Consider the following 23,319-nt stretch of genomic DNA (forward strand, 5'->3'; position numbering starts at 1 on the left):
CTTAGTTCTAAATCATATATTCATTGTGATTTTTCTACCAGTACTGATCTGTTATTTTCTCCAACTCCTTAACCCCAATATCTCTTGAAAACAAACAAACAAACAAACAAACAAACCCAGTCCTCTTACCTATTATGTAGGGTGCTATGGAGATCTAAACAGTGTCAGATTTTCGGAATATGTTCTAGAGCAACATAAACTGGTACAATAAGGCAAGCACAGTCACTTCATAGCAATGTGATTGGGGCAAGTTACTTAATATTCTGTGTCTTTATTTTGTCTCTAAGTAGAAATTTTAAAATCTTTACAGAGTTCTTGGACATTTGAAGGGACAAATATTTAGGGGTGAGGGCAAAATATTCTTTACCCATAACAAGCTTGCAAAGTTGGGTGGTCTTGTATACATAAGAGGTGGAGAAATGATAGTAACAGTGGAATCATAAGTGTTACTAGAAGAATACCACAATAGCATAGGTTGTGCCCCTCCTGCTGATTTATGGCCTAATTGTAGACGAAGGCATATGACAACATTGAATATTGAAATAAATTACGATGTTGGCATGGGTAATTGCCAATGATTACCTTAGGAAACAAATGTTTTGAATTCAGAAGAGGAGGAGATTGCTATAGGTGGTGGGATCTTGGGAAGAAATTATAGAAGAGGTGAGATTTGAACTTTTGGGGGGACAAAATTTGGCTTCATGGAGTGATGGAGGCAGATGTTTTGGTTGGAAGGAATAATGGAGCAAAGCCATGGAATTAAATGACACAATGTATGTTAACACTTTAGGCCTTTGGCCCTAGTCACATCTATGGTTTATTCAGCATCTGGGAAGAGCCTAAAGGATTGCAATAGCCAAACCTGGGCCAGGAGGTGGGGGAACAGGGGGTTTAGGCACTGGGGCATATGATACTGTGTTTTACAATAAGAAATATGTATTTGGTTTTTATCCCTGTTTCTGACACAGAAGCCCTAAAACCCTTGGAATCTCCTAAGTGATAAGGGTGACTAGGTGTCTTAGTATTCATAATAAGCTCCTTTCAATCACACATGAGTTTATGTTAATAAGGTGACTTTCAGAAAGCATTAAGGATGGGAGTGGGTGGTTGCCAGTGGAACTAACTCAGTGATTAGAGGGTCCAAACTGAGTCCCACTCCCCAATCTCTGGAGAGAGCAGAGGGGCTAGAGATTGAAATCAGTCACCAATGGCTAATGACTTAATCAATCATATCTAAGTAATGATGCCTCCATAAAAATTCAAAAGAGTAGGGTTTGGAGAGCTTGTAGGTTGGGGAACCATAATGCTTCAACATGCCACCATGTAGGTCTCAATCTCCATTAGGACAGAAGCTTTTTCTTTCAGGACCTTGCCCTATGTATCTCTTCATCTGGCTGTTGATTCATATCCTTTAATATCCCTTATAATACACTAGGAATCTAGTGAATAAATGGATTTCTTGAGTTCTGTGAGGCACTCTAGCAAATGAATTGAACCCAAGGAGGGGATTGTGGGAACCTCTCATTTATAGTCAGTGTGTCAGAAGCACAGGTAATCTAGACTTGCCATTGATGTCTGAAGTGGGAAGCAGTCTTGTAAGGCTGAGACCTTACCCCATACCTGTGGGATTTGACATTATCTTCCAGTAGAGAGTATCAGAGGTAAGTTGAATCATAGGATACCCAGCTTGGGTGGGAGAACCACGTGGTGGCATGGGGAACAGTCCCCTTCCCCCTATAAACACCCTTGGAATTGAGTGACAAGAACCTTTAGGGTACTTGGAAGAGGTTTAGATTACAGGGGGGAATGATAAGATCCTGGGTGGGTAATAGGAAAGGGATAAGGCCAGACCTAGGCATTGGTGCAGTTTGATTATCTAACTCAACCTCTGCTTTCTGTTTCTGGTTAGCACCACTGTCCCCCAGGGAGCCAGTATCTGAAAAGTTATCTTAACTCTTCTAGGAACCTAAGAAGGATCTGAAACCTACCATTCTGGGAGTATTTGAATTTTATACGGACCCAAATCATAAGCTAAGGTCACATATCCAAATGATGGACAGGTGAAGTAGTTTCAGTGGTGACAGGTGTTTGGGCAGCTTTCCAGAGCTATGCACCTTGTTCTGTAGCTACTCCTGCTGACACTGCCCTACACTTCTTTGACATGCTGAGGCTTGCTCTTCCATCACTGGACAAAAAAAAAAAAAAAAAAAAAAAAAAAAAAAAAGCACAAAGAAGCAGAGAGGCCCTCTACACTTGGATGAATTGAACACTTGTCTCTTATACCACTCAACAGCAGTCATTATGGGTGAGAGGCTCAGAAAGCAACACTGAGCAGAGTGCTGTACTCCAGCTTCAGAGAACTTGCCTGGTATCAGCTTCCTTGAGTTCACCTGTAGTGAGGATTAATTGATTGATTGACTTATATCATTTAGTCCCCTGTTGAATTCCAAATCAGGCATCCTTAGCGAAGAGTCTACTGGGGTACCAAAAAGTAATTAATGCCTTTTCTACATCTGATTGCCCCCAAATGATTATTTTGAGGTTGCTTATTGTCAGGTTTTTTTTTTGCTCCTTTTCCTGTATCTTTCGTTAAGAAATAATGGAGGTCTGTAGGTCTAAGTTCTCTAAAAGGCATGTGGAACACTGAGTCCATCAGACTTTAGTATAAAAATTTTGTCTTCTCTCTGATTTTTCTAGTCTAGCAATAGGTCTTGCTAGGAACCCCGAAATTATAAGGTGGTCAAGCATTCATTAACTTTTTTTTCTTGCACATAGTTCACTTTAATATACTTGACAAACCATTTCAACTGCCTTAGTATTTTGATGGGAGTGAGCCCAGTGTATGCATACAATAAAATCATACAGACTTCCTACACTTTTCTCCTGCTTTAATTAATCTTGTAGTGCATTTAAAGGAATAAGTTTGCTTAAGTAAGAGTGGTGCAGAAAAGCGTTTTGAACACTGACTTCAGATTCACTTCAGGACTCTGAAGGGTACCCACCAAGCTAGAGGACGATGAAAACTCTAGGTGACATTGATTTATGAGAAGGCTGCCCACTTCCCTAAGAGCATCTCAGTTTCCCACTGGGTAATTTCTGCTCCACTGTAGATGGATGGATAAATCCAAAGGTCAGGGGTGATGTGCTCGTGGAGCTCCTGCTATGTGGGAGGAAACATCAAGAGAGGTGAGCATTACTCTAACACCGCTGTTCTCCCTATGGCTGCCATTGCTCCAGTTCCTCTAACATGCCAAACACATTCCACCTTCTGAGACTTTGCCACTGATGTTCTTGGGTGGAGACCCAGATGGTCTGTAATGTAAGTGCCAGGAGAGCAGAGATATCGTCTACTCAGTTCTGGTGTATCCCTAGTGCCTCTCTTGTAGTCCACACACAGAAAATGAAAGCCACTGAATGAATGAGCCCGTCTCTGGTACAGTTAGGGGCAGGTAGTTAGCATGGGTGATTGGCAGGGGGTGACTTAAGCTTGACAGATTAGGCCCTTTCCCTGGGATTTTGACTCTTGAGTGAAGGCATCGAAGCAGTAAGTGGTAGGTCATTCATTGTTGCCTCCCCAAAAGTGCAATGAGAACATATTGAAACTGGTCCTGTGTGTGGCTTATGGAATCAGCCTCATTGTTTTATAGACCACACTTAATATTTTACCCCCTCATATACCACCTGAATACAGCTGGACTATTTAAACATGGGACTACTTAGTATTGAATCATTCTTCTCTGTTTTGGTTTTGTTTTTGTTCTTCCTGGCTTGTTACGGGACAGATATCCAATTCCTATATTTTGAAATTTTGGCTAGTGTTTGTTTTTACCTTATCTTTTATTCCCTGGCTCAGAAAGAACACTGTTTACTGTGTATGGATTTTTTTTCAGTAATTGGATTTTTATATCATCATTTACAGCTAATGCCAACCTTCAATGTCCTGTAGAATAAAGATTGAAGATGGCTGGTATAGAAAACAAGAATTTGGGGTTTTTCACCTCTCATGTCCACCGGAGATGGCAGTCAGTCCCTCTGATCTAAATATTGTTTACGGCCTGAAAAAAGCTTGTTCCAGAATAATCAGAGGCTAAAAACCCCAGAACTGCCTTTTTAGGAATATGTACTATGGATATTGACCAGTTTTTTCAGTAGTGTTTCCCCAGCCCAACAGACTGTTCCCCACATTGGTACCTATGAAAATGTGTGGTGCCCGTAAACACTAAGCGTTTTGTTTAAATATTAAACTTTAAAGTGCTACATCAATTTTTAATGTGCAAACTATCCTTGAAAGGCTCTGTTAGGTTGCTCTTCCCTATCAGGAAAATACTTGAGGGTTATTAGGCGAGCTCTCAGGTTACAAAGAAAAGGCCTACTCCCCAGCAAACCCTCCTCAGAGTGTCTCTGAAAAGCCAATTTGTAAGCAGAGGGCAGGCTGGCTCTGAATCACTTAAAGCCTCTATTTCCAAAACTGCTTTAACCAGTCAAATCCTCGGGAAGCTGAAAGCTCAGGCACTTCTTCAGTCAATGAAACTTAAGGCTTACCTCTTGCAAAGAATTGCTAACTGGAGGAGAATCATCTAGAACATGCCAGCACAGCAGTTTTCATTGGTGGAATTAGGGGCCCTAGTGGAAATGTCTCTGTAGTGAGTGATACCCTTGTTTCTCCCCTAAACATGTCACCTGATGAGTTTCTGCAACATTTGAATGAGGAGTTGTGTCTTGACTCAACTGGATTTCTGTGTTAAGTGTTGTTGTAGATGGCACTCCCCATTTCCTTATCTTATATGGGACATGGATGTGTAAAGAACAGGGTCAGAGAAAGGCCAGGACCATGATGCCTGACCTGGAACTTGGGTGGTAATGGTGAGGAGTCATGAATTTGGTTTACTTCATTCATTTGACCATTCATCTGTTTGTTTACTTGTTGAAGTAATTTATGGAGCACCCTAAGGCCATAAAGCCCTGGCCATGCCGCAGGACTGTGGAACAGCTAGTGTGTTTGAAATATAGTGAGATATGAGGGGAGTGCTATGAAATAAAATTGGACAGTCACTGCATGGTCAAGTTTGGAGGTGGTTCTGTCATTGGGTTGGGCACCTATTAGAATAGACTCAGCATTTCTGCTCCTCTGAGAGTAGATAGGCTCATTTACCACCTGAGCTTTAGAATGTTCTAAAAAATATGTCTGGGGTATAGCTCGAGGCCTTCTTGGGCTGTGCTTTTAAGACTTTGCTGCCACGTCATGTGGGATACAAGCATGACAAAAGGAATTGATTTTTTAAAAAATTTATTCAGAGGCAGAGACACAGGCAGAGGGAGAAGCAGGCTCCATGCAGGGAGCCCGATGTGGAACTCGATCCTGGGTCTCCAGGATCACACCCCAGGCTGCAGGTGGCACTAAACCGCTGCACCACCAGGGCTGCCCGACAAAAGGATTTGAAATTGAGAAATATAGAAGATAGAATTGCTTGAAAGCTGGCTTCAAGTGGAGCTTCAAGAACCAAGGATTTTATAATGATTTGCAGCTTCAGTACAAACAGAATTATCAATAACACAGAAAGGAAAGAAAATTATATGCTTTGGATATTAGGTCTAGATCTTTGTTAACTACCCAGAAGGATTGATTCTGGTTGAAAATTTACTGCTTCTTTATTATGTACATCTGTTAGCTTCACTGTTTGATAAGGTAGCCACTAACCACATGTGGCTATTTAAATTAAAATTAAATATAATTAAAAATTACTTCCTTGGTCACATTAGCCACATTTCAAGTACTCAGGAGCCTACATGTGGTTAATGGCTATTGTATTGGGCAACACAGATACAGACCATTTCCCTCATGGCAGGAAGTTCTGCTGGACAGCACTATGGATGACAACACGAGGTTAAAAAACTAGGGTAATACATTTCTATGATGTGCCCTCTTCCACTTCCCTCAGTGGGTATTCCAAACCTTCAGCTCGCTTAAGCTTTGTGCCCTAGTTCCTCATCACTTGCAGCAGCTAGTTGTGACTCTTAACATGGAAAACAGATAAGATTAGCTGTTGGCCTTTTTACCTTTTGGCCCTCTATGCCTTCCACCTGCTTCCTTGCACCTGCACCTATTTATCATCCTCTCTTAGGGGGGAAGCCACCATCCGTCCTGTTTACTATGAATCCGTCCATCTGTGCACTAGAATCAGCTCTTCTGTGTCTTCAAGAACCAGGCTTTATCCATCAACTATCTACCATATACCAGATATATATACACACACACATATTTAAATACTTACAGATTCATAAGTTGGAAAAAAAAAGGTAAAGGGAGTCTTGTGTACCCTTCACCCAGTTTTCTTCAATGAATGATAACATCTTGCATAACTGTAAGCCAGTATCAAGAGCAGGTCGTCGACATTGGTACAACCCCCACACTTTATTCAGATTTTAACAGTTATGTATGCTCTCAGTGAATAAGTGTGTGTGTAACTTATATAACATCTAAGAATGTTGATAATATAGCATGTAACCTTTAAAACCTAGCTCTTTTCACTCTGCATAATTCCGGTGAAATCCATACCAGTTTGTTGTATCAGTAGTTTGTTGCTTATATTTACTGAAAACTATTCCAATGGTATGGGAGTGCCACGGTTTGTTTAACCATGCACCCATGGGAGGGCATCCGCCCTCCACCCCTGCTCCTGGTTTTCCAGGGTATTATAAATAAAGCTGCTATAAACATTCATGTTTTTGGGTATACATAAGTTGTTGTTTCTCTTGGATAAATGCCCAAGGTTTCAATTGTTGAGTTGAATGGCCAGTCCAGGTTAGATTTGTTAATAAACTGTACCCTGTTCTCCAGAATGGCTGTACCATTTAACATTCTCATGACAATGAGTGAGTGGTAATCCAGTTTCCTCTGCATCCTTGCCAGCATTTGGTGTTATCATTGTTATTTTAGCCATTCTAATAGGTGTGCTGGGATATCTTATGGTGGCTTAAATTTTCATTTCTCTTTAATTTTTGTTAAAATGATTCTTGATGCTGAATATCTTTCATGTGCTTACTTGCTATATACCCTCTTTGGTAAGATGTCTTTTCATGTCTTTGATGAAATATCTTGCCCATTTTCTTTCTTTTTTTAAAGATTATTTATTTACTCATGAGAGACACAGAGAGGCACAGACATAGGCCGACGGAGAAACAGGCTCCCCACAGGGAGCCCAATGTGGGACTCGATCCCAGAGCCCCGGGATCACGCCCTGAGCTGAAGGCAGACGCTCAACCACTGACCCACACAGGCATCCCCCTCGCCTGTTTTCTAATTGGATTATTTGTTGATTGCTCTATTTTGAGAGTTCTTTATCTATTCTACAAAGTCTTTGTTGGATATATGGTTTGGAAATATTTTCTCCCAGTGTAGCCTGCCTTTTCATACTCTTCAGTCTTTGGTAGAGCAAAAAAATTTTTTAATTTTGATAAAGTCTCTCTCCTCTATATTCAACCTACATGTTTAACCCACTTTACTGATTTTTTTCCCTCAGTGCAAAAACTGCATCATGGTGCTCCCACCTTGAAAACTGCACCTACCTTGAGACATGTTTCTTCTCCTGTTGTCATATCGGCTAACGGTGCTGTAATCTAGCCAGTGCCCAAAATAGACACCTGGAAGTCATTCTTGACTCCTCCAACCTGCCAGCTTCTTCTTCTAGCCACCCGCCAAAATCTTGTCTATTTTTACTACATATTTCTCAGGCCCGTCCTATTTTGTTGTGTTATCCCTAGTGCCATTGTCTGAGTTCACATCCTTATTATTTCTTGTCAGGATCACTGTATTGAGCTCCTAATTGTGCTCCTGGCTTCCAGTCCTGCCTGATACAAAGCCGATTTCCCCATGGCTGCAGCATGATCTAGCTACAGAGTTATGCTTGAATTCCTTTACTTGATGTATACATTCTTTTATGCATCTTCCTCAGCTTCATCTCTTACTGCCCTCCAACACCAGACATTAGGTCCAACCATTCTACTCTACTTGCAGTTTCTCAAATGCACTGATTTCTTGATTCCAGTGCTTTGCTTGGGATGTTTTCCCATGCCTCTTCACTTGAACCTTTTGCTTTGCATTGCAGGTTCACCAGGAGAGTAACTCCTCCAAGGAGACTTCCCTGAGTACCAGAGACAGGATTACCTCCTCCTTGTTCATAGGATGACTCAGCCAAGGCAGATGCACATCTGGTACCTGCATTTATTCTTAGGGCTTAACAAAGTATTTGTCCATAGTTTACAAACATTATGGAAGAAATGAATGAATCTTAGTAAATAATTCCCTCAATATTAAAAGTGTCTGCTTCTCCCTCTTCCCTAGACTTGCATCTCTTGTGCACAAGCATTGTTTTTAGTTTCTATCTATAGCACCTGCAGAATGCCCAGCTCATAGGACATGCTCAATAAATATTTGTTGGATAAATGAATGAAGCAAAATGGACAGCTTTGCAACATGGTGCACTTTAAGTTAATCTTTTTTCCCTTAGTTTATCCCCAGAGGTAGGCACTGAGCCTCACAGTGAAAACGTATGGATAAAAGCAGAAATTATTGATGGTTTAATACACTCATATGGCTGAGTAGGCACTTCTGGTTCAGGTACAGTTGTATTTGCCCTGAGCAGCCACAGGAAAGCAGAAGGCTACTTTTGTTGTTCATAATTTATCAAGTACGTACTGACCTTTCTGTTATTGGATAGCCACTGAGTAACAAAAAGAATCTGTTCTCATCTAGCTTGAAGTCAGATTCTGTTTTAGAGCTACTCTTGGTACAAAAAGAGATGGTAACCTTTTGAGTAATCCTCTGGGAAATAGGTGAGGTTCTTTGTGGGGTTATTAAAATTACTGATTATGATAAAATCAAATTTATCAGACTAATTTTAGTTTATAAACATTATTTTAAATATTTATTTGTTTATTTGAAGGAGAGAGGGGCAGAGAGAGAGTCTTACTTAATCAAACTTTGCACTGAGCGTGGAGTCCAACCCAGGGCTTGATCTCATGACGCTGAGATTGTGATCTGAGCTGAAATGGAGTTGGAGGCTGAGCTGGCTGCACCACCCAGGTGCCCTTATAAACTTTTTTGATGCATACCGAATTCATGTATGTAAAAGTTGGCCAAAGCTGGCCTTAAGGCAACATGTAGAGAATATTTCCCTTATTTCTCCATTTCTCCTTTAAACTCTCTTACCTTTGCCCCAGAAGGGCCCTGTGCCACCTTCTTGTTTCCCAAATTTCCACTCTCAGACCTCAGTACCCCACTTAATCCTGGATTAAATGAGATTGTCATGCATTCATATAACATAGAGGTATCCTCCCTTGTCCTAAAAAAGGACTGATTTGCTTTTAGTAAAGGAATTGCAGAGCATCACGGGGGCTAAGAACCAAGGAAAGGTTTTATGGTTCTTGCCCAGCATGAGTCATAACTCATCAAAGACAGTTAATCGGAAGAGGGAAGAGCAGGCTGTTAGGGCTAAGCCTGGGTGTCTTGTGACCATCCACCTTAGTGACTAGTAACTTCACTCCAATCCAGCCACTATGGTCATACCTTGAACCTTGTTATTACCAGGAACTATTTCATCTTGAATCTTAATTTTGGATATCTTGCTTTTTGACCACTACTTCCTGTTGTTCCAGTCTGCTTGCTGGGATAACCCATGGGCATAATACTTTGACACCATTTTGATAATCCATTGGTCACTGTCCCTTTATTCTTATCAAATTTTCTTCTCCAGGTAGATTCCATAGTTGAAAATAGTCCTTTTATTTATTTATTTACTGCAAGTACCATCAACTTTCTTCCCCACTTTCTATCATGCTCATTTAATGAATCCCCCTTGGAAGAACCCTACCCTCTGTCTTCTCTGGGCCTTCATTTGAGCAGTTGAAGGTTACTGAACAAAATCACATGTATGATTCACTGGGTTCACTGAAAATACATGATCTTAGGCCTTAAATGGGCATTAATCTAATTTTGTTTTCTTCTTTCTGGCATTATATTCTTCTTTCTCTTTAAATATCTCATGGCTCTTTTCCATCAGCATTCTCAGCTGATACCTCAGACTCGAAGTCTCTTATCTTCCTAGCTCATCAAAACCGGCAAACTTAGTAAGTAACTCCCTCAAAATGAAAAGTATGCCCTCCCAGCAGAGGCCAGTCCCTCCATTTGGCTCTGGATCTCATACACATCACCTGCAGTGCCTTCCATTCTCTTCAGTATCCCAGAAAGAATTGTGTTAGCAGGATAAAAATGAAATAAAACAAAATAAAACACTACTACCATAAACATTCCCTTTCAATATAGTTGATTTAAATGTAATAGCATTTTTTTGCATGGATTTTTTTTTTCTAGGCAACTTATTTCAGAAAATTACCCCTTATACTACAACTCCTTATTTTCTATCTTAGCAACTCTTTACTTCTCTGCCTGACTTGTAAGCATTTCTTTAATGTGGCTCTGCTTTATTGAGCCCTATTTCCAGCCAGGCAGCACACCAGCTCCTCTGGGTAGGCAGGTCTGCTCACTATCTTGTGATTTACCTTCATTGATGTCTTCCCTTCCTCAAAACACTCTCCACCTCCTGTTCAACTTTTAGGTGGCAGGCAGGAACTCAATCCAAGGTCTATCAGATCTCCAAACCTATCCTTTTAATAAAATTATTGAAACTCAATAATATCTATTTTTATTTCACATTATTAGGGATAAGCATTGTAAAAGTATCATAAAATGTCTTCCTTTTAAAAATTTAATGAAAATACTTTAGCTTTATATTTTAAATATTTTCAAATATAAAAGCAAAGAATAGTATAATGAACACCAATGTTACCATCACCCCTTCCCTTCAACATTTTCCATCTTAGTATACCCTCTGTTAAAATAATTTTAGACCAAATTTCAGACATCATGTTTTTTAGTCTTGTATGCTAAAATATGTATCTCTAACCAATAAGGACTTTTAAATAGGCTAATCATTATGCTATTGTATCTTACAAAATTAATTAATTCCTTAATATCATCTAATGCAGGGTTTCTCAACTTTGGTACTGTTGAATTTTGGGTGACATGATTCTCAGGTTTAGGGTTCTGTTTCTGTAGGATATTTGGAGCAAACTCTGGTGTCTATCACTAGCTGTTAGTAGCACTCCCCCCGTTGTGGCAACCACAGATTTCTCCAGACTGGAGAGGAAAAGTCATCCCTGGTTAATAAGCCACTGGTCTAATTCCAGTTAAGTTTCCACAGTTTCTTAATGGTGTGTTTTGTAAGTTGGCTTATTGGAATCAGGATCCAAAGAACAGTAACAATTCTTTTAATCGTTTGTATTCCAGGAGAGAAGGCAGGTAGAAGATAGGGCCAGGAGAAGAGAGCTACAAGAGGTGAGAATAGCAATGAGGATGCTAACATCTTAAAGATAGAAGAGAAAGTATCCCTGTTGTAATTGTGAAGGTGATTATTTGAAGAACAATATTCTGGTGGTAAAGTGGGTTGATACCTACCAAGACCACTTGTGCCAAGTGCTCAGCAGTAGAGGACGTGTCCACAGGCTGTAGCCATGACTGTGGGTGTTTGGATAGGAAAATTAGGATTGTGTTCTGGAAGACTGGCAACACCTGGCAGGAATGGGCTTCCTTATTCCAGACAACAGACTCTTCTTAGATTCTAACTTGTAGTATGTCATGGTTCTCTCTCATAGTAATCAGAAGCAGACTGAGGATATCAGAAAATACCCACGTTTGGGATAGAATCTCAGAATCAGAGCTGAGCCAAAGTACAGGATCATGAAACATTTAGAGAAAACAGCATGAAAGAGATTTGATGACTCGATAAACAAAATTTATACCCAGGGAAATAAAAATCAAAAGGAAAAATTGAAAGATGTGTAATTAAAATGCTTAGATAGACTTGGGAATAAATCCAAAGATCTCAATAATCACAAAAATTGACTCTTCAATATGTTAAAAAGTAAAATAAAATAAAATACAGTTATAGGCTGTTAATAAAGGTTACATCGAAAACAAAATAACATGTATAAATTGAAAAAAGAGGAAAAAAGAGGGACAAAAAAAAGGAAAAATAAACTAGACATGTTCAAGTAAAAAAAAGTAATATTAATTAATAGCAATTAAAATAGAATCCAAGGCCAAAATACAACAAATCAATTAAATAGAAATATTTAATATTGATAACATGTATATAACTCACTAACACTTGAAACTGAAACTTTGTCAATGATTCATACTGTAGAGAGAAAAAAACTTACAAAAATACTAGGATGAATAAATTTCAACCATGTGGGGCAGCCCAGGTGGCTCAGCGGTTTAGCGTCTGCAGCCCAGGGTGTGATCCTGGAGACCTGGGATTGGGTCCCACGTTGGGCTCCCGGCAAGGAGCATGCTTCTCCCTCTGCCTGTGTCTCTGCCTCTCTCTCTCTCTCTCTCTGTGTGTGTCTCTCATGAATAAATAAGTAAAAAATCTTAAAAAAAAAATTCCAACCATGTGGGAGACTTCAGAAATTAACAGATTGAATAAACAAATAATTAAGATTAAAGGCCTTTTAGTAACATAGCTAACAGATTTTATGTGTGTGTATCTATAGTGTATGTATTTATTTATATTTTAAATATTTTAATATTTATAAAATGTTTTATAAATATTTCTATATTAGAAAATATTTTTTATTTATATTACATAATATGTATATTAAATATAAAGGCCTTATATGTATTTATCTATATATGTATATATCTATCTTTATAAAATTTTACACCCACAAAATTGAAAAAGACATTTTTTAAAAAACAAAATGGGGCATTCACAAGTATTTACCACCCATTAGACCAGAACAAAATGAAATATATCTCAATATATATTCCAAGATATAAAATCATTTAGCATTTGTACAAACCATGTTGAAAAAATTATAAATGAATATAAAAAATCTTCAAGAAAAATTTATTTCCTTGGAAATAATAATACTATCCCTCTTTCTTTTTGGAAATAACAAATATTGTTTCTTTCAGAAAAATGGTAAAAATGGGTAAAATTTTGGTATTTCTTTTTTTTAATTTTTTAAAAAATATTTATTCATTTATGATAGACATAGAGAGAGAGAGAGAGGCAGAGACACAGGCAGAGGGAGAAGCAGGCTCCATGCAGGGAGCCCGATGTGGGACTCGATCCCAGGACTCCAGGATCGAGCCCTGGGCCAAAGGTAGGCGCTAAACCGCTGAGCCACTCAGGGATCCCCAAATTTTGGTATTTCTAATCAAGACAGGAAAGTTCTTACATAAACAACATTGGGAATAAGAAAGAAAATATCACAGATTTGGAGAATATTAAAAATATTACATGATTAATGTCTTATTTTAATTAATATCTATTGATCACCTACACTAATATATTATCTTCTACAATAAAATTGAACATTTAGATAAATTTCTAATATAATTTTCTAAAAAATTAGACAATTGACTTAATAGAAAATCTGGATAGATAAATAGAATTTAAGAAGTTGAAAATACCAAAGATCTATTTCTTTTTTTTTTTTAAGATTTTATTTATTCATGAGAGACACAGAGAGAGAGAGAGAGGCAGAGACACAGGCAGAGGGAGAAGCAGACTCCGTGCAGGGAACCTGCTGTGGGACTCAATCTGGGGACTCCAGGATCATGCCCTGGGCCAAAGGCAGGCACTAAACTGCTGAGCCACCCAGGCTGCCCTCAAAGATCTATTTCTTGAAAATTTCCCCAGAACCAGAAGTTAAGGGTGATATCTATGAAATTTTTGTGGAATAGACAATTCCCACATTATGTAAACTGCTTCTGAGAATCTAAAAGATGGAAAACAATCTTAACTCATTATATGAGGCTAAGATGATCCTTACACTAAAATTTAACAAGAGTTATGCACACAGAAAATAAACCACAGGCAGGACTCACTAATAAATTTGACATGCAGAATTCTTATATAAAAGCTAACAAATTAAATTACTCATGCATTTAAAAATAGTATATTATTACCAGATAGAGCTTACAGTGGAAACACAAAGAACTTTCAATATTAGGGAAACTACTAATTTGGTTTACTAGCAAATAGTTCAAATAAGAAAAATCGTATATGATCTCAATGGATGTTGAAAAAATATTTGACAAAATTCCACACAAATTCACATTACATACTAGAAATGGAAGGAAACTTTATAAACTTCATAAAAGGTATCTCTCAGAAACCTCTGGCAAAAGTCATATATAATGATGAAGGACTGAAAGTATTCTCTTTACCTATGGAAGTAACATAAGGGTGAAAATTGCCATCACTTGTCTTGAAGGTTTTGGCCAGTGCAATAACACACAAAAATAAATCAGGCAGGTAAATATTTGAAAGGAAGAGGAAAAAAGGCCAAACCATATTATTGCATTTGCAGACAGCATGGATATCCTCCTAGAAGATCCAAGACAACAAAATAACAAACCAATAGAATTCTACATGGCTAGACTAATTGGATAAAAGATTAATGTAAAAAAAAGAAATTGATTTTCTATACATGGCCACATCCAATTAGACCATGCAGTTCCCAATAGAAATTAAAAAAAATATGAAATAGTTGAGAATAAACCTGCAAGTATCAGTGCCAATACTATCTGAAAGTAATAACAGCAACACTATGAAGTGTTATTAGAAGATATAAAAGAAGACCTAAATAAATGATTAAAAACATTATATTCTGGAATTGGAAAATTCACTGTTTCAAAAGCAGTCATCCCCCCCCCCAAGTATATTTATGCATTTAATGTATTCCAGTCAAATCCTACAAAGTTGAATATAACAATTATTTGGTCTTATTTTAGAAGGTAGGTTAAAGATAGCATTTTCCTATCTTTGTTCTTGGAAGTTCTCTAAATGCCACAACAATGGCAACAACAACAAATTCCCCAAAACAGAGAAATGGAGACATATACATTGTCTTCAGAGAAACCTGGAGGCACATCTGTAACTCTGAATCACACTATAGAGGAAACCACTAACAAATATAATGGACTGTAAACAGGAAGGATCCTAATGACTGAAGAATTCCAATGAAATTGGGAGATCCAACAATGCCAAGATGGGTACATGGGTTCCTAAGCTTTGTAGGAAGAAGAGCAGATGGCAAATGGCGTTAGACCAAAGAATCCCAGAGACAAGCCATATTTTCAGGTAGGCTTTCTGTCAGGCAATATAGAGGAGAGTCTACCTTGTAAGTAGCTCAAAAGCTGCTGATCTTTATTGTCCAAAAAGAGGAGAAGCAAGTGAAAATAATCAATGTTAGGAATAAAAGGGGAATATAATATATAGGCATTAAAAAGATAAAATTGAACAGGATTTTTAGGATGGTGAAAATACTCTGTATATTATAATGGCAGATATATTTAATCATACATTTCTTTAGACCCATAGAATGTACAACACTAAGAGGGAACTCTAATTGTAAACTATGGAATTTGAGTGATTGTCATGTATCAGTGTAGGTTTGTGGATTGTAACAAATATACCACTAGCAGAGGATGTTGATAGAGCGGTAGACTGTGTATGTGGAGGAGGGTCAGGTATCTGGGAAATCTTTGTACTTCCCTGGCAGTTTTGCTGAGAACCTAAAACTGCTCTAAAAAATAATGTCCATAAATATATGTATACAAAGAAAATTATGAAGAAATTCATGCCAGTAAATTTGAAAATTTAGATAACATGGAAAATGAGATGGAAAAATTATTAGAAAAACAGAACTTACTCCACACTACTACAAGAAATGTAAAGTCTGTACAGTTCTGTATCTGTTGAAGAAGTTGAATATATAATTTAAAAAGCCCTCCCTGTCAGGAGGAATTTTTTTTTTTTTAAAGTAACTTCTAAAGTAACTTCTAAAGAACAAGATGGAACATATTCACTGGTGTGTTCTACCCCTCAAAAAAGAAAGAAATAACACAAAATTTAACACAAATTCTTCTAGAGAAGAGAGATCAAAGAAAAACTTTCCAATATTTTTGATACTTATACAATCTTGATCCTAAAGTTTGCAAAGAATATTACTTTAAAAAAGATTAATGTCTTTTATGAAAACAGGTACAAGAAATCATAAATAAGTTACTAGCAAATTGAACCTAGTGATACTTAAAAGGATAATATATCATGACCAAATGTGTTTTTGCTTTGTTTTGGTTTGGTTTGGCTTTTTAGAGGGGGGGGGGTCAAGAGGGGCAGATGGAGAGGGAGAGAGAGAATACTTTTTTAAAAAGATTTTATTTATTTATTCATAAGAGACACACAGAGAGAGGCAGAGACATAGACAGAGGGAGAAGGTGGTTCCAACAAGGAGCCCGATGCGGGACTCCATCCCAAGACCCGGGGATCACGACCTGAGCCAAAGGTAGACACTTAACTACTGACCAACTCAGGTGCCCCGAGAGAGAGAGAGAGAGAATCTTAAACAGGTCCCACACCCAGTCTAGAGCCCAACTCTGGGCTCAGTCTCAAAACCCTGAGATCATGACCTGAGTGGAAATCAAGAGTCTGACACTTAACCGGACTGAGCCACCCAGGTGCCCTCAAATGTGGTTTATTTAAAGAAAGTGACACTGAGTTAACATTCAAAATTAAATCAATATAATTCACAAGATTAAAAGAGTAAAGGAGAAAAGTCATATGCCCATCTGGGTAGATGCAGAAAGAGCATTTGATATAAATCCAGCATCTATTAATAATTAAAAACCGTCTTGAATGGATAAGTACATTCTTAATTTTATAAATTCAAAAAATGAAACAAAACCCCCCATAAAACAAATATATCTGAAGTGAATTTTTAATGAGATTTCCCTCTGAGACTAGTAATGGAGAAAGATTCTTCTGCTAATTTTTTTTGATCAGCATTGTACTAGAGGCCTTTACAAGGACAAGGAAAATAATATTAAAGTTGTGAAAAATGGAAGGGGAAAATAGAACTCCTATTATTTACAGATGATATGATTATGTGCATAGACATCTTTAAAAGATCTACAGATGAACCATTAGATGTAATAATAGAGATAATATTATATTTTTATGTATTGCAACAAATTAAAGAATAATTTTAAAAAGAATAATTAAAATGTATTATTTACAATATCATTAAAACTTTAAATATCTAACAATAAATCTAATGAAAGTTGTCTGAGACCTCCTCCCAAAAATGTATAAAGCATTATCAAGAGATATTAAAGAAGACTCCATAAGTGAATGAGATAGATGAATAGATTTAAAGAAATCTACAGACCAACTATATTAGCAAAATTAGAGAAAGTTGTCATAGAGCCAATCTTCCCCAAAGTAAGTTTGTATCATTGCCCCTCTGCACTAAGAGCTCAAATTTGTGGTTATTATTGCTCCTACGGGCACAAAAGAGAGAAAATCTGCTGCCCTCCCTCTTGCATTACCAAGCAGTGCATCTGAGTAACAAACCTCGGGTCACGTGCCTGTGTTTCAGCTGTAAGATAGCCTGACAAAAGTAAATATCTAGCATTCTCACCCCCTTTAGAGGAGATCTTTGTCTACCAAGGTTCATAAAGTGAACAATTCCTCAAACCTAGAAAAGGGTTTAGATGCTGGGTGCTGAAAACAATGACATTCGTCCACTGGAAACACCCCTACTCCCACTAATAATGATTCCACAGTTATTCTGGAGTTTCTGGCAAGCACAATGAGAACGAAATAAATAGATATAAAAATCAAACAGGAGGAGATTAAACTACAATTATATGATGCTGATGTGATTATTTTCCTAGAAAATCCATGATAAAGGACTAAAATGTTTTCACAAATAAGAGTAGAATTCAGCTAGTTCACTGGCACAAAATTAATTAAATAGATATATCTTCATGTAGATGGTTTGCTAGATGACATAATGGAATAAATGGGACACTTACCATAGGAAGACACATGAAGGATCAAAATAAAATTTGAAGATGCTTTTCAAGGATAAAAAAAGAAAACTTGAATACATGGAAAGGCACACTGTGTTTTTGGACAAGAGATTCAACGTTATGAACATGTCAGTGTCTCTAAATTAATCTATAAAAGTGACATGATCCCTCCAAGAAATCACCAGTAGGATTTTTTTTTTAAATTTTTATTTATTTATGATAGTCACAGAGAGAGAAAGAGAGAGAGGCAGAGAGACATAGGCAGAGGGAGAAGCAGGCTCCATGCACCGGGAGCCCGATGTGGGATTCGATCCGGGGTCTCCAGGATCGCGCCCTGGGCCAAAGGCAGGCGCCAAACCGCTGCGCCACCCAGGGATCCCACCAGTAGGATTTTTATTGGAATTAGGCAATTGGATCCTAAAGAATATATGAAAACAATGGACAAGGAAGAATAGCTGCAAAAATTCCAGAAAAGAGTAATGGGAAATATTTATCCTAAAAGGCATTAAAACACACAAAAACATAAAAGGATAAGACATGGTACTTGAGCATATGTGGTAATTTGGTGTATGAAATATATGAAAATTCAAATTGTTGGGAAGTGATAAGATTCACTCTTTTAATGGGCAAAGATTAGAGATTAATAATATCCAACAGTGGAGGAGATGTGGAGAAATGTATCGGTGTGTAATCAGACATGATTTTTATGGAGAGCATTTTCTTAGGATCTCTTTTAGAAATATGTGTATGCCTTAACAATTCCACTTGGAGATATTCATCCTAAAAAAAAAAAAATGCTTGCATCTGTGCATAAAGAAGCCTTGGAGAATTGTTTGCAACGAGGGAAAAATAGATTATAATCTGAGTGTCCTTATAAATAAAGTATTATATACCTAGTCTGTTGAATACAATGCAGCCATTAAAATAAATGAGGTTAATAATGAGAAAGATCACATGACTGAAGTGTGAATTAGCATTTCAAGGACTAATTTTAACATTGAAAAGAGAGTTGTAGAATAAATATATATAGTGTGATTTCTCTGATACTAACATAATCCCACCTTTGTACATGAGATGGGTTGTACTGTTATCTCAAGTCTATCAGTGTGCCAAGGAGGAAACTGAAACACGGAGAGGGAAATATTGTGGAGAGTGGTCTTGGCAGACCATCTGAGGAAAGAGCAATTCAGTCAGAGAAAGTAATCAAAGACCTGGAGTAGAAGCATGCTGCACTGATTTGAGGAAAAGTAAGATCAGTGTGGCTGGAGTGAGGTCGAGTGAGGGAATTAGTAAGAGATGAGACCAAAGAAGTATCCAGGTCATCTAGAGGATTGGCTTTTATTTTTAAAGAAGTGGGTGCTGTTGTTGAGTACAAAAGTGACATGATTTGGCTTCAATTTTTAAATTGATGGGAGAAGGGCAAAGGTGAGATGACCAGATAGGAGGCTACAACAAGAATCCTGATGAGAGAGGATGATGGTTTGGATCAATAGCAGTAGAAATATTGAGAAGTGGCCAGTTTCTGTATACATTTTATTTTTTTTCCCACCCACCCCTCTGTATACATTTTAAACGTAGAGTTAGTAGAAACCTACAGCCAAGTGAATAGGGGAGTAAGAAAGAGAGAGGGCTTAATATTTTTATCCTGAGCAGCTGTAAGGATGGAATCACCATTATCTGAAATGAGGAAGGTCGGAATTTTGATTTTTGAGATGTTCAATTTCAGATTTCTTTTTGACATTCTAGTGGATAGATTTGTAGAGCAGATAAGTGGGTGTGAGTGTGAGTGTGATGTTCCAGGTAGAGGTCCAGGGTGGAGATGTAAATTTGAGAAACCATCAGGATGTAGATGTTATGGCAAGCTGTGAGGCTGGGTGAGGTTACCAAGAGAGTGGGTGTTGGTGGAGAGGAGAACAGGTCCAAGCTGAGTACTATGGTGCTCCAAAAGTGGGAAGAGGACCCACAAAGGAAACTGAGAAGCAACAAGAGAAGTAGGACAGAAAGCAGAAACTCAAGTGAAAAACATATGGCAAGGAGGAGGGAGTGTTCAGCAGGGCCCAGTTCTGCTTATGGGCCAAAAATGATGCTGATTGAGAATTAATCTTAGGTTGAACAATGACATGGCCATTGTTGACCTTGACAAGAGCCATTTGTTGGTGGCTGGGAGGAAGTCTCACTGGAATGAGAATGGAAGGAGAGAAATTCGAGGCAACAAATGGAGATAGTATTTTTGAGGCATCATGTTGCAGTGAAGGGAAGCCGAAATACGGGGCTGTATCTGGGGTTGGGGTGGGGGGTAAAAGCTTTGTTGTGGTTTTCGTGGGCATTGCTATTTTTGTTGTTGTTTTTAAAATTGGCAAGACAATAGCATGTCTGTGTGCTGAAAAGAACTATCCTGCAGTGGTGGGAAAGCTGGTGATGCAGGAGAGAACAAAGAACTGCTACAGCCTTGAGAAGGTGAGGGCAGAGGGCTTGGCTCTCACTATGAGCACGAACAGTCCATGTAATAACAGGAGGGCAGAATGTATATATATGTGCACCATGCCGGTAGATGTATGAATCTGTGAGGATTGGAGGATGTGGAAGTTCTCTGGTGATGGCTCCAGTGTTCTCTAGTGAGCAGGATGCAAGGTCTTCAGCTGTCAGTGAGAATATAGAGAGGAGGTGTTGGAGGTTTAAGGCTGAAGGAAAATGAGTTATAAATAGGAAATATATAGGACGTTCTTGTGGTAGAGTCAGAGAATAGACATCTGTTTTGGTGAGTAAACTAGATTGTCCTTTTTCTCTAGAGAAACAAAACCTATGGATTCCCTGAGTCCCTTTCTTTTGTTTTTATGAAAACAACAGCCAGGAATTAAGCTGTAGTTCTAAGTTGGAAGACATGACCATTTGGTTAAGAGGATCCCACACAGTTCACATAGTCTGTTCCAGTGCTTAAGAAGCACATAGTATTCTGCAAAACATGATGACTCTTCAGACAGAAAGTCCAGAGTTCCAAGAAGAAAGTTAATGATATGTTGACCAATCCCAAACCACACTGTAGTAATTGCAAAGACACTGCTGCAAATGGGTAATGACAGAAGAGCCTATCATTTGAACTATATCTGCAGTAAGGAGTTGTTGGCAAGGCGAGATGAGATTAAGTGCTGTTGTTACACACTCTGTTCCTGCCTGAAGTAGCCTGATGGACCGAATTACTTTAAGTAATTAAATAAGGTGAGACGTTTCCAGAGCTATCCAGATACAGCCAGTCCCTCAAGGTCTTTGGTAGCTGAATGTCCTGCTTCCTGATCTCTGGGACCTGATTTTTTTTCAGCAACCTCATTAGCATGCACTTGATAATGGACAATGACTAAGACCATCAGTTTGGTCTTGGTTCAGATCTGGGTAATATTGTGGTGAGAAGCTAAAACTCGAAGTACTTTGAGATTGGGTAGCATATTTTAATAAACTGAAGTTTAAAAAATAAACAGTGGTTTCAAAAAGGCTCAATTCCTTTGGATCTCACACCTCACACCACTTTAAGTGAATAGACAGGCAAGTTTCTTGTATGTGTGGTTGAAGTTTATCTTTTCTCCAATGTTCTAACATTTCTTGTTAACTTATAGCTGATTTTTTTCCCCTGCCACGTAACTCGTTGACTTGATCTCTTTTCCTTCTTCTAAGGAGTTACGTTGGTTTGGATCCCCTGAGAAGCAGATTCCATAGTGGTATTATACATGCAGAGATTTATTAGGGAAAATGTCAGTAAGGGAAAATGGGGAAGTAGCTGGAGGAGGTTGCAGGGAGAGAAGGAAGGAAAACTCTTAGACTGTGGTACAGTTCTAAGAAAGTATTAGTAAGGTTGAGGGGCAGTCTAGAGCCAAAGTGGCCCATCAGAGGAGTCTTTCCTCTCCCAGAAAGAAACCTGCCTTAGTGTCCCTCCCCCCCCTTTTTTTATTTTTATTTATTTATGATAGTCACAGAGAGAGAGAGAGAGAGGCAGAGACATAGGCAGAGGGAGAAGCAGGCTCCATGCACCGGGAGCCCGATGTGGGATTTGATCCCAAGTCTCCAGGATCGCGCCCTGGGCCAAAGGCAGGCGCTAAACCACTGCGCCACCCAGGGATCTCTTTTCTTTTTTTTTTAATTTTTATTTAGTGTCCCTCCCCTTTTTGGTGATTGGTAGGGAGTAACTTGTGGGAAGAGTGGCCCCAGATCCACCAGTGATGGATTTCAGGATGCAATATTGGGGGATGTTCCCAATTACACTTCTGTATTACTCTGCTTGGGCTGCCTGACCTATCTATGGTGGACCGAGGGCTCTAACAGCAGAAATTTATTTTTCATAGTTCTAGAGGCTGGGAAGTCCAAGATAAAGGTGCTGGCAAAGTAGGTTACATTCTGGGACCTCTTCTCTTGACTTGCAGGCTGCTGTCATTGTATGGTGTGTTCACATGACCTCTTCCTTTTGTAGAGAGAGGGAGCTCTTTGGATTCTCTCCTTATAGGGACACTAATCCTGTCAGATCAGAGCCCCAACCCTATGAGCTCATTTGACCTTAATTACTTCCCTAGAGGCCCCATATAGCCACCCTGGGTTTAGGATTTCAACATATGATTTACCTGGGGCCATAAACATTCAGTCCATAGTAACTACTGGTAGCCAGAAACTTGAGAGGTACATCTTTCAAAAACATGTTTTACTGCAGTATATAATTAAGAAAATTGCACGAATGTTAACTTTAATAGTGCTTTAATTTTTTAACACTAATAGAACTAGTAAAGTGTAATTTGTGCTTAGTAGAATGTACACATTTTAAATCGGGGCTACCCCTACAGTTCAAGGTTTTTGACAAGGGTATATACACTTGAGTAGCCATTATCCATGTCAAAATACAGATTATGTCCAATACTCCAGAAGGTTCTTGTTTTTGTTTTTAAGATTTCAGCTTTGTGCAGTGGCAGTATCGTAGCCAATGAGGTTTATCTGAGACGCAATAATTGCTCATTGTTTTTAAGATTTAGTTCACTTATTCATGAAAGATGCAGAGAGGGGCAGAGACATAGGCAGAGGTAGAAGCAGGCTCCTCGTGGGGAGCCCGATGGGAGACTTGATCCCAGGACCCCAGGATCGAGACCTGAGCCAAAGGCAGACACTCAACCACTGAGCCACCCAGGTGCCCCCTCCAGAAGGTTCTTGTGTTGACCATGGTGCTCCAATAAAGACTGTGGACACCAGTGCTTGGGTGAGCTTCCCTGGTTGCTGGTAAAGACTATAGAGAAAAGTAGAGGAGGAAGGTGATAGGGAATTCTGGCAGCGCAATGAGGAGGCTTGTGTAACAGTTTTAAAGAGGATACTCAGGACATGCCTCTCTGGTATGATGGTCTCAG

At 38.6% G+C, this 23,319-nt stretch overlaps 1 pseudogene; it reads left to right on the forward strand.

The window, feature by feature from the left end:
• Positions 1-22,875: 22,875 nt before the first annotated feature.
• On the forward strand, positions 22,876-22,940 carry LOC140609120 (U4 spliceosomal RNA; annotated as a pseudogene).
• Positions 22,941-23,319: the final 379 nt, after the last annotated feature.

This window comes from Canis lupus, chromosome 1 (genome assembly GCF_048164855.1).
Source record: "Canis lupus baileyi chromosome 1, mCanLup2.hap1, whole genome shotgun sequence".
NCBI lineage: Eukaryota > Metazoa > Chordata > Mammalia > Carnivora > Canidae > Canis > Canis lupus.